The sequence below is a fragment of the Hypanus sabinus genome, chromosome 8 (genome assembly GCF_030144855.1).
Source record: "Hypanus sabinus isolate sHypSab1 chromosome 8, sHypSab1.hap1, whole genome shotgun sequence".
Taxonomy (NCBI): domain Eukaryota; kingdom Metazoa; phylum Chordata; class Chondrichthyes; order Myliobatiformes; family Dasyatidae; genus Hypanus; species Hypanus sabinus.
This window is the reverse complement of record NC_082713.1, coordinates 121,799,192-121,811,736: the sequence shown is the minus strand read 5'-3', so window position 1 is coordinate 121,811,736 and position 12,545 is coordinate 121,799,192.

The following is a 12,545-nucleotide window of genomic DNA, read 5'->3' as shown; positions in this document are numbered from 1 at the left end:
CTGCACCATACTGCACTGGTGCGTATAGCATGGGCGCTGCACCATACTGCACTGGTGATTATAGCATGGGCACTGCACCATACTGCACTGGTGCATATAGCATGGGCGCTGCACCATACTGCACTGGTGTGTATAGCATGGGCGCTGCACCATACTGCACTGGTGCGTATAGCATGGGCGCTGCACCATACTGCACTGGTGCGTATAGCATGGGTGCTGCACCATACTGCACTGGTGTGTATAGCATGGGCGCTGCACCATACTGCACTGGTGCGTATAGCATGGGTGCTGCACCATACTGCACTGGTGCGTATAGCATGGGCACTGCACCATACTGCCTCTGGCACTGCACTGGTGTGTATTGACACCGACACCTCTCTCCTGGGCAGCTGTGAATAGGCGACAATGCAGCTTGAGGCCTTGTCCTCTCTACGACCAAGGCCAAGCAGCTGCCCAACCACCCACCCCCACCATTCATTGGTAAACCAATGAAGCGGACTTGCAACATACACATAACCGATGTCCAAAAGCAACTAAGACAATCACTCAATGTTACTCTGCACACCTTCTTCACACACTGACTCCAACTCTCTGACGCAGGCAGCATCACGATCTGCACAGAGTCCATTCCTTCAGTTTCTCCAATGAACGACTCGCTGGTTGCTGAACATTCATGGACTTGGGGGCCTGAGTAACAAGGAGAGGTTACATAAAATAGGGCTTTATTTTCTGCAACGTAGGAGCTTGAGAGAGGTATACAAGATCATGAAGTGCAGAGATATGGTGAAAGCCCACAGTCTTGCAGGGGATGCTAGAAACAAGAGGACATTGGTTTAAGGTCAGAGATGAGGGGTTTAAAAGGGACATCAGGGGCAACTTCTTCATGGAAACGGTGGTGCGTATTTGCAATGCGCTGCCAGAAATAGTGGCCGAGAGGAGACACTTAAAAGCCATCAGGATTAGTACGTGGCTTGGAGAGTTTTGGGGAGCTGTGGGCCAAATGCAGGCTCACTGGACAACACCGTCGGCATGAGTGAGCTGGGTCAAAGGGCCTGTTTCCGTTCTCTGTGACTCTCTGTGACATTTGCCGCTAAACCACAGACACAATACATTCTTCTTGTTGGTTTATTATTGTCACATGTATCGAGATACAATGAAAAGCTTGTCATGCATACTGTTCATACAGATAAAATCATTGCACAGTACATTGAGCTAGAACAAGGTAAAACAATAACAATTCAGAATAAAATGTAAAAGTTAAGCAATAAAGTGCAAGATCACAACGCGGTAAAGTCCAAAGTAAATTTTATTATCAAAGTACACATTTATGTTACCATATACAACCTTGAGATTCATTTTCTTGTGGGCATACTCAGCAAATCTACAGAGCAGTAACTCTAACAGGATCAATGAAAGATCAACTAGAGCGCAGAAGACAACAAACGGTGCAAATGTAAATATAAATAAATAGCAATAAATAACAAGAACATGAGATAACGAGATAAAGAGTCCTTGAAGTAAGATCATTGGCTGTGGGAACATCTCAATGGATGGGCTAGTGAGTGTAGTTACCCCATTTGGTCAAGAGCCTGATGGTTGAGGGGTAGTAACTGTTCTTGAACCTGGCGGTGCAAGTCCTGAGCCGCCTGTACCTTCTACCTGATGGCAGCAGCGTGAAAAGAGCATGGCCTGGGTGGTGGGGATCTCTGATGATGGATGCTGCTTTGCTACAACAGCGTTTCATGTAGATGTGCTCAGTGAGTCTGAGGTCAAGAGTTGTACAACAGTGCAATACCTAGAAGCCCCGTTTGAGCCTCATGGTATGTGCTTTCAGACTTTTGTATCTTCTGCCCATTGGAAGAGTGGAGAAGAAAGAAAGTAGGGTCTTTAATTATGCTGGCTGCTTTACTGAGGGGAGTCTGCTTCCTGTCAGGTGTTGAGCTGTGTCCACAACCGTCTGTGGTTACTTGCACAGCAGCTGCCACACCAAGCCGTTATGCATTCAGAAAGAATGCTTTCTATGGTGCATGGATAAAAATTGGTGAGGGTCCACAGGAACATGCCAAATTTCTTTAGCTTCCTGAGGAAGTAGAGGTGTTGGTGAGCTTTCTTAGGTAGAGAAAGCAGACTCGTAGGCAATATTCCAGCTGTATCCTATCCCATAGCTTTCTATAATCAGAACAAGATGTCTCCATTTATTTACTCAAAAACCCTTGCAATAAAGGCAACATGCTATTTGCCTCCCTAATTGCTGGATGTAGGTGAGCTCTCACGGATTGTTGTCCAAAGACACTGTTGCTTCTCCGTGTATCCTCCTTATAAACAATACTGCCACCTAGCTTCATTTCACCAGGAAATTCGATCCTCTCCTCTGAAGTGTTTGTTATTTTCCAGTCTTCTAGAATCCATGGAATTTTTGGAAAATGCACCCAGAGCATCCGTTATCTCTGTAAGCCAGCTCTTCCAAAACCCTGGAACGAAGGTTGGCGCATCCTGAGCATTTAGCACCATCATTAATTTCTAATTAAACAAATCAAACCAATTTGTTTTGTCTCTAAGAGGTGCCCCTACCATCTTCTGATGTTTCTCACTTGCTTCCTCTCATTATTTCCTTTTCCTTACCTTCATACTCAGTCGAATTCCAAAATAACGGTCATTGATTTTTGACACCACACGCCTTTTCCACTGGCTCAATAGTTTTTTCTGAAATTTAGTGGCGTTTTATTTCATTTGGAGGTACAGCACAGTATCAGGCTCCTCTGTGTTGATACTATGCCACCCATGCCAACGAGCCCATGCCACCCATGCCAAACCCATATCAGCACGTCCCAAGTAATCACTATTCTCTGCGTAATAAATGTGCCCCACACATCTCTCTTGAACTTACCCCTCTTACCCTGAAAGCTTGCCCTCAGGTATTAGACATTTCAACACACGCCCAATCTACTAACCTATACAATACATTTTTGGAATGTGGAGGACCTGGAGCACCTGGAGTAAACTCACGTGGTCACGGGGAGAACATACAAACTCCGTACAGACAGTGGCCGAAATTGAACCAGGGTCATTGGTGCTGAAATAGCATTAAGATAACTGCTAAATACCTTAACTTCGGACAGCCACAGCTAGTCTACTGTTCCTCTTGAGTTTTTTTTGCCTTTGTTACGAATGAGGAGCAACTCTGATGGGCAGAAGGGTGCAAAGTCGCCCCCCCCCCCCTTTTTGAGAATCACAAAATCGCTACTATTTCGGGTCTGATACCAAGGAAATGAGAGAGAGACAACGCAGAGATACACAAAAGTGGAATGCCTCCTAACAAAAGCGGAACGGAACCACTGATTACTGTTATTGTCTCTTGGAAAAGGATTGTGTATTGAGTACTGTTCTATTCATTGAAACCCCTCAGGGGCAACCAGAGTGGGCTGGTTGATGGGTTGCATCATCCCAACCTGATTGACACCTGAGACCCCGTGAGTGGGGATAAAAGTAAGGTCTGGGGAACACCCCTCAGGGAGGGGTGAGACACTACGAGACCGGTGGGGGCTTGTGTATGTGTCCACCCTTGCCTGGGTGATGAGTCCACCATGGAACAGTCTAGCTAAAGGACGGAGGGGTCATACGTGAATGGCCACAACAACAACGCATCGACGGATCAAAATCGAAAAGGAAAGTCGGCAAGTCAATAGCTGTTACTCTCTCTCTCTCTCTCTCTCTCCCCCTCCAACAATTGCAACAGTGACCAACAACTACCGCAGCCTGCATGAACTGAACTGAACTTTATATTTCCAATGGACAATTCATTATCCCCTAGACAACGATAGAGCTTATTTCTTATTGATTATTATTATACCCACACTTTTAGGTTTAGTATTGATGATGTATATTATCTGTATATTTGCATTGATATTATTTTTGTGTATTTTTACTAATAAATACTGTTAAAAATAGTATCACCAGACTCCAACGGATACTCCTATCTTTGCTGGTAAGATACCCAGTTACGGGGTTTGTAACAACTTGGGGCCTCGTCTCAAATTTGATACCAAATTGGAGGGCCAGTGAATCGGGCTTTTAAGTTCAGACTAGGATCTGGTTGTGTGGGTAACCAGAGGGAAAGATGGATGTAGACGAATTTACACAAAACCCGACTTTGAAGGTGCTAGAGGAGGCCACAAAGACGGACTTGGTAAATATTGTGAAAGGACTAACTCTCGCAGAGGTGAGGTTGTCAATGAAAAAGTGGGAGATGTGGAGGGCCATAACTCAGTATTATATTGAGAAGAATGTGTTTTCGGCTGAGGCATTGGAACAGATCCCTGAAAAGGTACCAGCTATTGGGACAGCTCATTTAGAGTTGGAAAAATTGAGGCTGGATGCGGAACAAAGGAAAAGGGAGTATGAGCTCCAGCTAAAGGAATTAGAGGTGAAAAGGGAGAAGGAAAGAGCTGAAAACCAGAGGGAGCATGAACTTAGGTTACAACAGCTGGAAGCAGACGAAAAGGAGAAGGAGAAACAGAGGCAGCATGAGCTGGACATGGAGAAGTTAAAGCAAGAGAGAAGGTTCCAAGGGGCAGACCGAGAGGACAGGTTTAATGTTAATAGGGAGTTTAGGTTAGTACCTCCGTTCGAGGAGACGGATGTTGATAGTTATTTCTTGCATTTTGAAAAGGTGGCAGTGAATCAGAAGTGGCCCAGAGATCAGTGGGTGGCGTTGTTACAAAGTGTGTTAAAAGGGAAGGCACAACGAGCATATGCGGCGTTGTCTGTGGAGGAGGAGGAGTATGAGAATTATGAGGAAGTAAAACAGGCCATTCTTTGGGCCTACGAGTTGGTACCTGAGGCATATAGACAAAACTTCAGAGATTTAAAGAAAGTGTGGAATCAGACGTATGCAGAGTTTGCCTATGAGAAGGGTGTGCTCTTGGATAGTTGGTGTGCAGCAGTAAGGGTGGAAGAGGATTTTCGGCGTTTCAGAGAGTTAATTCTGATTGAGGAATTTAAAAGTTGTGTTTCGGATGATATCCGGATGTATTTGAATGAGAAGCCGAATAAGTCCATCTCCGAATTTGCTAGGTTCACAGATGAATATGCCCTAACTCACAAGACAAAGTTGTCCTCGAATAAAAGTTACCAGAAAGACCGTGGGAATGGTAGAGAAAGCCCGCCGGCTGAGGCAGAAATTCAGCCGGGAGCTAGTGGTAAAAGTAAGGAGGAAGAAAGGCAAGATGGCGGGAGGGTTCCTGGCTTCACCTGTTTTAATTGTGGAAAGGTGGGTCATATTGCATCTAAGTGCTTTACTCCGAGGAAGGAGACAGGAAAAGGGAAAGCAGCAGTCCCTAGAGGGTGTATTGTGTCGATCAGCAAATCGACGAGAAAGCCCCAGGTAGATAAAATACGAGAGGGGCGTGAGAAATTTATTTCAGAAGGGACCGTGTCTGTGAAAGAGGGAGAAACCCCAGTTCCAGTGAGGATCTGGAGAGATACTGGAGCTGAGCAGTCATTGATTCACAGTAAGGTACTAGATTTTGGTCCTGAGACTGGAGAGGCAGCTTTGAGAGGCATAGGAAAAGGGACAGAAGCTGCGCCTTTGCATAGGATCATTATAAATTGTGATCTGATACCTGGACCAGTTGAAATAGGGGTGTGATCAGAATTCCCGAGAGCTGGCGTGGACATCCTTCTTGGTAATGATTTAGCAGGTGGTGAGGTGTAGTCAGCCATGAATGAAGCTGACGAGCAAGCCTGTAAGTGTTGAGGACCCAACCCTAGGTTCCAAGATCTATACAGCATGCGCAATAGATCATGTTGAGAAAGGCAGCTGAGAAAGAGACCAGTTTAAATGAGTCCTGTGTTGATTTGGCTGAGAAGTTTTTACCGACCCTGTACCAGGAGGGGTTAGGGATGGTAAAACGGAGAATAGGGAGGTGAAAGAGAGTAAAGGAGGAGGTAGACCTACCCTTAGCCAGGAGTAAGTGTATAGAGGCACGGAGTAAAGATGAGAAACAGATAAGGCAGTTAGAAGGTCCAGGGTTGGACATGGATGATCTGTCTGGCTTGACAGAACTGTTTGAAGAAGTTGAAAATTTTAGATGTGTTCCCGATAATGAAATAAGGGCAGTCCTAGATGAAAAGGATGCCATTACCTTGAAGGAGTCTGCTGGGTTAGCAGATGAAATTGTTTTAACCAGCAGGGTTGAGTTTACTCCGGATGGGAGTTGACCAGAGAGTAACTGGGAGGATCAGGGGAACTTAGAATTTGAAAAGGGGACGGGTATTGAAAGCCTGGAAGAGGCAGATGTCCCGTTTGAGTGTGTTCAAGATGTACACATGGTACTAAACCTAATAATGAAACTCAGGAAAAGTCTGAGGTATCTGATTTGGTTGAAAAGGAACGCAGTCCTTTTGGGTCAGATGGACTTGGTTCTGTGAAGAAAGGGTTAACCTTGGTACTAGTGGGAAGTAAGAATTCCCAGTTGTTTGTGTTAGAAGGTGTGTTAAAAGTTAGTGAGGAGATCAAAGGTGGTGATGTGGATATTATTATTGAAGGAGAAGGGAAAAGTGTAGGTCCTAAATTGAATGAAGAAAATTTAAAGTCTGGATTGGTGTCAGAAGCAGTAACCAGGCTGAAGGAACAATGGCTCGTTAACAAGGTGCCTGCGAATCAATTACAGTTTGATTTGGAATGTAAAGGTACCCCACTCGCTAATGTTATTCAAGGGTGTGCTGTGAAGAGGCAGAATTTGAAATGTTGTTTGGACAAAGAGGGACCACTTGGAGATGTTAACCTGAAAACTAATAGAATGAAGGGTCCTGAAGATAAAACTAACGACTTGCTTAAAAATAAAGAATTGTGTGGAAGTTCAGAAGATGGGCTAAGTTTGGAAAACATTGTTGATAAAATAACTCCTATGAAAGGAGCATGCAAGCTAACCACGTGAGAGTTAATTGGAAAAGAGGCAAAGGTTGACAAAAATGCCACTTTAAATAACAGGATCTGGTTTTGAGGGATTTCGACAAAGCAAGTAAATAATAAAGTCAACACCATGGAAGATTGACTGTTGAGTTTAAAAGTAAAATAAAGATTAGAATTTGCATAAACTTTTGTAATGTACTACAGAATAATCACACATGTATTGGTTCACATTTTGTAATATACACTTAAGATCACAACCCTTTAGTTTTGTTTTGCTGAAGAAAAGGAATAAAAATGGGTGGTTATTAAATTGGAGTCTGATGCTACAGGAATTTATTAAGGTACAAGATATTAAGATATTAAAGGAAGTGATAATGTACTCACTGACTGTTTATCTAGATGCTAAATTGAATGTATAACTGTATTACTCTGTAGTGAAAACTCTTTTTTATTGTGTTAGATTCTGAAATTCTGTAAGACTCTGTATTAGTTAATTTTCCCCTTTGGGTGAAAATTCTTAGAAGGATGGGGGTGTTACAAATGAGGAACAACTCTGATGGGCAGAAGGGTGCAAAGTCGTCCCCCCCCCTTTAGAGAATTGCAAAATCGCTACTATTTCGGGTCTGATACCCTCTCTCTGAAATGAGAGAGAGACAATGCAGAGATACACGAAGTGGAATGCTTCCTCCTAACAAAAGCGGAACGGAACCACTGATTACTGCTATTGTCTCTTGGAGAAGGATTGTTTATTGAGTACTGTTCTATTCATTAAAATCCCTCAGGGGCAACCAGAGTGGTCTGGTTGATGGGTTGCATCATCCCAACCTGATTGACACCTGAGACCCCATGAGTGGGGATAAAAGTAAGGTCTGGGGAACACCCCACAGATGCACAAGGAGAGACACTATAAGACCGGTGGGGGCTTGTGTATGTGTCCACCCTTGCCTGGGTGACGAGTCCGCCACGGAAGAACGGTCTAGTTAAAGGACGGAGGGGTCATCCGTGAATGGCCACAACAACAACGCATCGACGGATCAAAATCGAAAAGGAAAGTCGGCAAGTCAATAGCTGTTACTCTCTCTCTCTCTCCTCAACAATTGCAACAGCGACCAACAACTACCGCAACCTGCATGAACTGAACTGAACTTTATATTTCCAATGGACAATTCATTATCCCCTAGACAACGATAGAGCTTATTTCTTCTTGATTATTATTATACCCGCACTTTTAGGTTTAGTATTGATGATGTATATTATCTGTATATTTGCATTGATATTATTTTTGTGTATTTTTACTAATAAATACTGTTAAAAATAGTATCACCAGACTCCAATGGATACTCCTATCTTTGCTGGTAAGATACCCAGTTACGGGGTTCGTAACACCTTAAAGAACTTGACTTGTAACCCCTGTATTAATTCTTTAAATACTAGCCAGTTATTACTTGGCGTTCCAGTGCAGTTTACCAGTGGACCATAGGTAACTCATACCTTTGTACTTTATTAATTCAAATGGAAGACAATTGATTTCAGATTGAATAAAACACTTCCAACTTTCCATATTGTGATCACTAGTCGCTAAAGACACAATAACTACCACATGATTTGGCCTGTTCCCTGAAACCCTCACGAATTTTTAAAGGTGCACCGGAGAAAGCATTCTTCAAGGGTGCATCACAACCTGGTATGGAAGTTGTCCTGTCCAGGACCAGAAGAAGCTGCAGAAGATCGTGAACATAGCCCAGCACATCACACAAACCAATCTTCCATCCTTGGACATACTTTACACTGCACACTGTTGGAGCAGTGCTGCCAGGATAATCAAGGCCAAGACCCACCCAGCCAACACACTTTTTGTCCCTCTTCCCTCTGGGAGAAGGTTCAGGAGCTTGAAGACTCGTATGGCCAGATTTAGGAACAGCTTCCTTCCAACTGTGATAAGACTGCTGAATGGACCCTGATCTGAATCTGGGACGTACCTTCCAAATATCCGGACCTGACTTGCACTACCTTACTTTCCCTTTTCTATTTTCTATTTATGACTTATAATTTAATTTTTTTATTATTTTACTATCGATTTGTACTCCAGGGAGTGGAAAGCGCAGAATCAAATATTGCTGTGATGATTGTACGCTTTAGTATCAATTGTTTGGTGACAATAAAGTAAGAATAATAATAACTAAATCATTTCACTGTGACTTTTCTTTCTCTTCCGATCCAGTCCCTTTGTACACACAACTGATTTCAACTGGCTCTCCTTCAGTACAAATGTCCAATCCCTTCACACTCCATTCCTTAATAATAGCTCAATGTAAATCTGAGGAACAGCACCTCCTCTTAGGTCGAGATATGCTCTGACCCTTGGAACTCAACACAGAGTTCAAAAATTTCAGATAAACAGTCTTTCCTTTTGTGTCAGGACGGGCCAGTTCTGACACAAGGACTCACTCTCCATAGCCTGCTTTGCTGGGTATTTCCGGCCTTCCTCTTTATTTCAGATTTCCAGCAACAGTTGTTTTCTATATTTCACAATCCAGCAACGCTTTTTTTCTCTCCTATGTTCTCACGCAGTCCCCTCCCCAGGCAGACAAGCACTCATTGCTCTCCCTGAGACTGTACAAAGAGGACTTGTGACACCAGTACTGCTCTGGTCTGCACTTCACTGCAGACACTCCCCTGCTCTCTTACACCGCCCCCTCTCGGTAACTGAAAAACAAACTTGTTCTCTTACCTTTCCAGGTTGGGCGACAGGAGTCTGAAGTAAAACTGCAGCTGCACTAACTGTTATTACTTCTTCGTTATGTTTCCCGCGATGCTGAATGTCTGCAGCATTATCACTCCTTACATCAATTAACCCATTCTCATTGCGCTAGACCAGTGACCAGTTCCCGCATCAAACTTAAGAGGTTCTTCAGATGTTGGAAATCCACAGCAACGCATGCAAAATGCTGGATGAACTCAACAGGTCAGCCAGCATCTCTGGAAAGGAAGGGGAAGAAGCCAGAATAAGAAAGTGGGACAGGGGAAGGAATACAGTACAAACTGGCAGGTGATCAGTGAAGCCAGCTGAGGGGGGAGGTGGGTGGGAGGGGGAGTACGAAGCTGGGAGGTGATCGGTGAAGGTGAGGGGGAGGTGGGTGTGTGGGGGAGTATGAAGCAGGGAGGTGATCGGTGAAGGTGAGGGGGGAGGTGGGTGTGTGGGGGAGTATGAAGCAGGGAGGTGATCGGTGAAGATGAGGGGGGAGGTGGGTGGGAGGGGGAGTACGAAGCTCGGAGGTGATCGGTGAAGGTGAGGGGGAGGTGGGTGTGTGGGGGAGTATGAAGCAGGGAGGTGATCGGTGAAGGTGAGGGGGAGGTGGGTGTGTGGGGGAGTATGAAGCAGGGAGGTGATCGGTGAAGGTGAGGGAGGGGTGGGTGGGAGGGGAAATACGAAGCTGGGAGGTGATCGGTGAAGACAGCTGAGGGGGGAGGTGGGTGGGAGGGGGAGTACGAAGCTGGGAGGTGATCGGTGAAAGTGAGGGGGAGGTGGGTGGGAGGGGGAATACGAAACTGGGAGTTGATCGGTGAAGACAGCTGAGGGGGGAGGTGGGTGGGAGGGGGAGTACGAAGCTGGGAGGTGATCGGTGAAAGTGAGGGGGAGGTGGGTGTGAGGGGGAATATGAAGCTGGGAGGTGATCGGTGAAGGTGTGGGGGAGTACGAAGCTGGGAGCTGATCGGTGAAGGTGGGGGGAGGTGGGTGGGAGGGGGAGTACGAAGCTGGGAGGTGATCGGTGAAGGTGGGGGGTGAGTTGGGTGAGTGGGGGAGTACGAAGCTGGGAGGGGATCGGTGAAGGTGGGGGGAGGTGGGTGGGTGGGTGAGTACGAAGCTGGGAGGGGATCGGTGAAGGTGGGGGGAGGTGGGTGGGTGGGTGAGTGGGTGAGTACGAAGGTGGGAGGTGATCGGTGAAGGTGAGGGGGGAGTACGAAGCTGGGAGGTGATCGGTGAAGGTGAGGGGGGAGGTGGGTGTGAGGGGGAGTAGGAAGCTGGGAGGTGATCGGTGAAGGTGAGGGGGAGGTGGGTGGGAGGGGGAGTACGAAGCTCGGAGGTGATCGGTGAAGGTGAGGGGGAGGTGGGTGTGTGGGGGAGTATGAAGCAGGGAGGTGATCGGTGAAGGTGAGGGGGAGGTGGGTGTGTGGGGGAGTATGAAGCAGGGAGGTGATCGGTGAAGGTGAGGGGGGAGGTGGGTGGGAGGGGGAATACGAAACTGGGAGGTGATCGGTGAAAGTGAGGGGGAGGTGGGTGGGAGGGGGAATACGAAACTGGGAGTTGATCGGTGAAGACAGCTGAGGGGGGAGGTGGGTGGGAGGGGGAGTACGAAGCTGGGAGGTGATCGGTGAAGGTGGGGGGAGGTGGGTGGGAGGGGGAGTACGAAGCTGGGAGGTGATCGGTGAAGGTGGGGGGTGAGTTGGGTGAGTGGGGGAGTACGAAGCTGGGAGGGGATCGGTGAAGGTGGGGGGAGGTGGGTGGGTGGGTGAGTACGAAGCTGGGAGGGGATCGGTGAAGGTGAGGGGGGAGTACGAAGCTGGGAGGTGATCGGTGAAGGTGAGGGGGGAGGTGGGTGTGAGGGGGAGTACGAAGCTGGGAGGTGATCGGTGAAGGTGAGGGGGGAGGTGGGTGTGAGGGGGAGTAGGAAGCTGGGAGGTGATCGGTGAAGGTGAGGGGGAGGTGGGTGGGTGGGTGAGTACAAAGCTGGGAGGTGATCGGTGAAGGTGAGGGGGAGGTGGGTGGGTGGGTGAGTACAAAGCTGGGAGGTGATTGGTGAAGGTGAGGGGGAGGTGGGTGGGTGGGTGAGTACAAAGCTGGGAGGTGATCGGTGAAGGTGAGGGGGAGGTGGGTGGGTGAGGGAGTACGAATCTGGGAGGTGATCGGTGAAGGTGAGGGGGGAGGTGGGAGGGGGAGTACGAAGGTGGGAGGTGATCGGTGAAGGTGAGGGGGAGGTGGGTGGGTGGGTGAGTACAAAGCTGGGTGGTGATCGGTGAAGGTGAGGGGGGAGGTGGGTGGGTGGGTGAGTACGAAGCCGGGAGTTGATTGATGGAACAGGTAAACAGCTGAAGAAGGAATGTTATAGGAGGGGACAATGGATTACAGGAGAAATGGAAGGAGGAGGGGCACCAGAGAGAGGTGATAGGTACCTGAGGAAAAGAGAAGGGGTAACAGGGGAGCCATATTGGGGAATGGAAAATGAGAGAAGGGTTAGGGGGAGGAAATACTGGAAGTTAGAGAAACTGATGTTCATGTTATCAGTTTGGAGGCTGCCCAGACAGATAATGGAGGAGTTGCTTTTCCAACCTGACAGTGGCCTCAGGACACTCAAACCTTACGTTCCATCCTGCACATTAGCATTGGTCATCACACAGTCGATATACAAATTAAAATCCCCCCCTGTTGATTGCACCTAATTTCTTGATTGCTTGTATGCTCTGTTGTAACTGCGGTTTGAGGGCCTGTGTACAACTGTTACATCATGCAAAATGTAAGCAATACGGTGTCCAGACTAGACCAGAACTACCCTCTACCTTCTGTGAGTACTGATAGCCCTCCGTTCTGTCATATCATTCTCCTCATGATCTGTGAGCCATGACGCACTTTAAA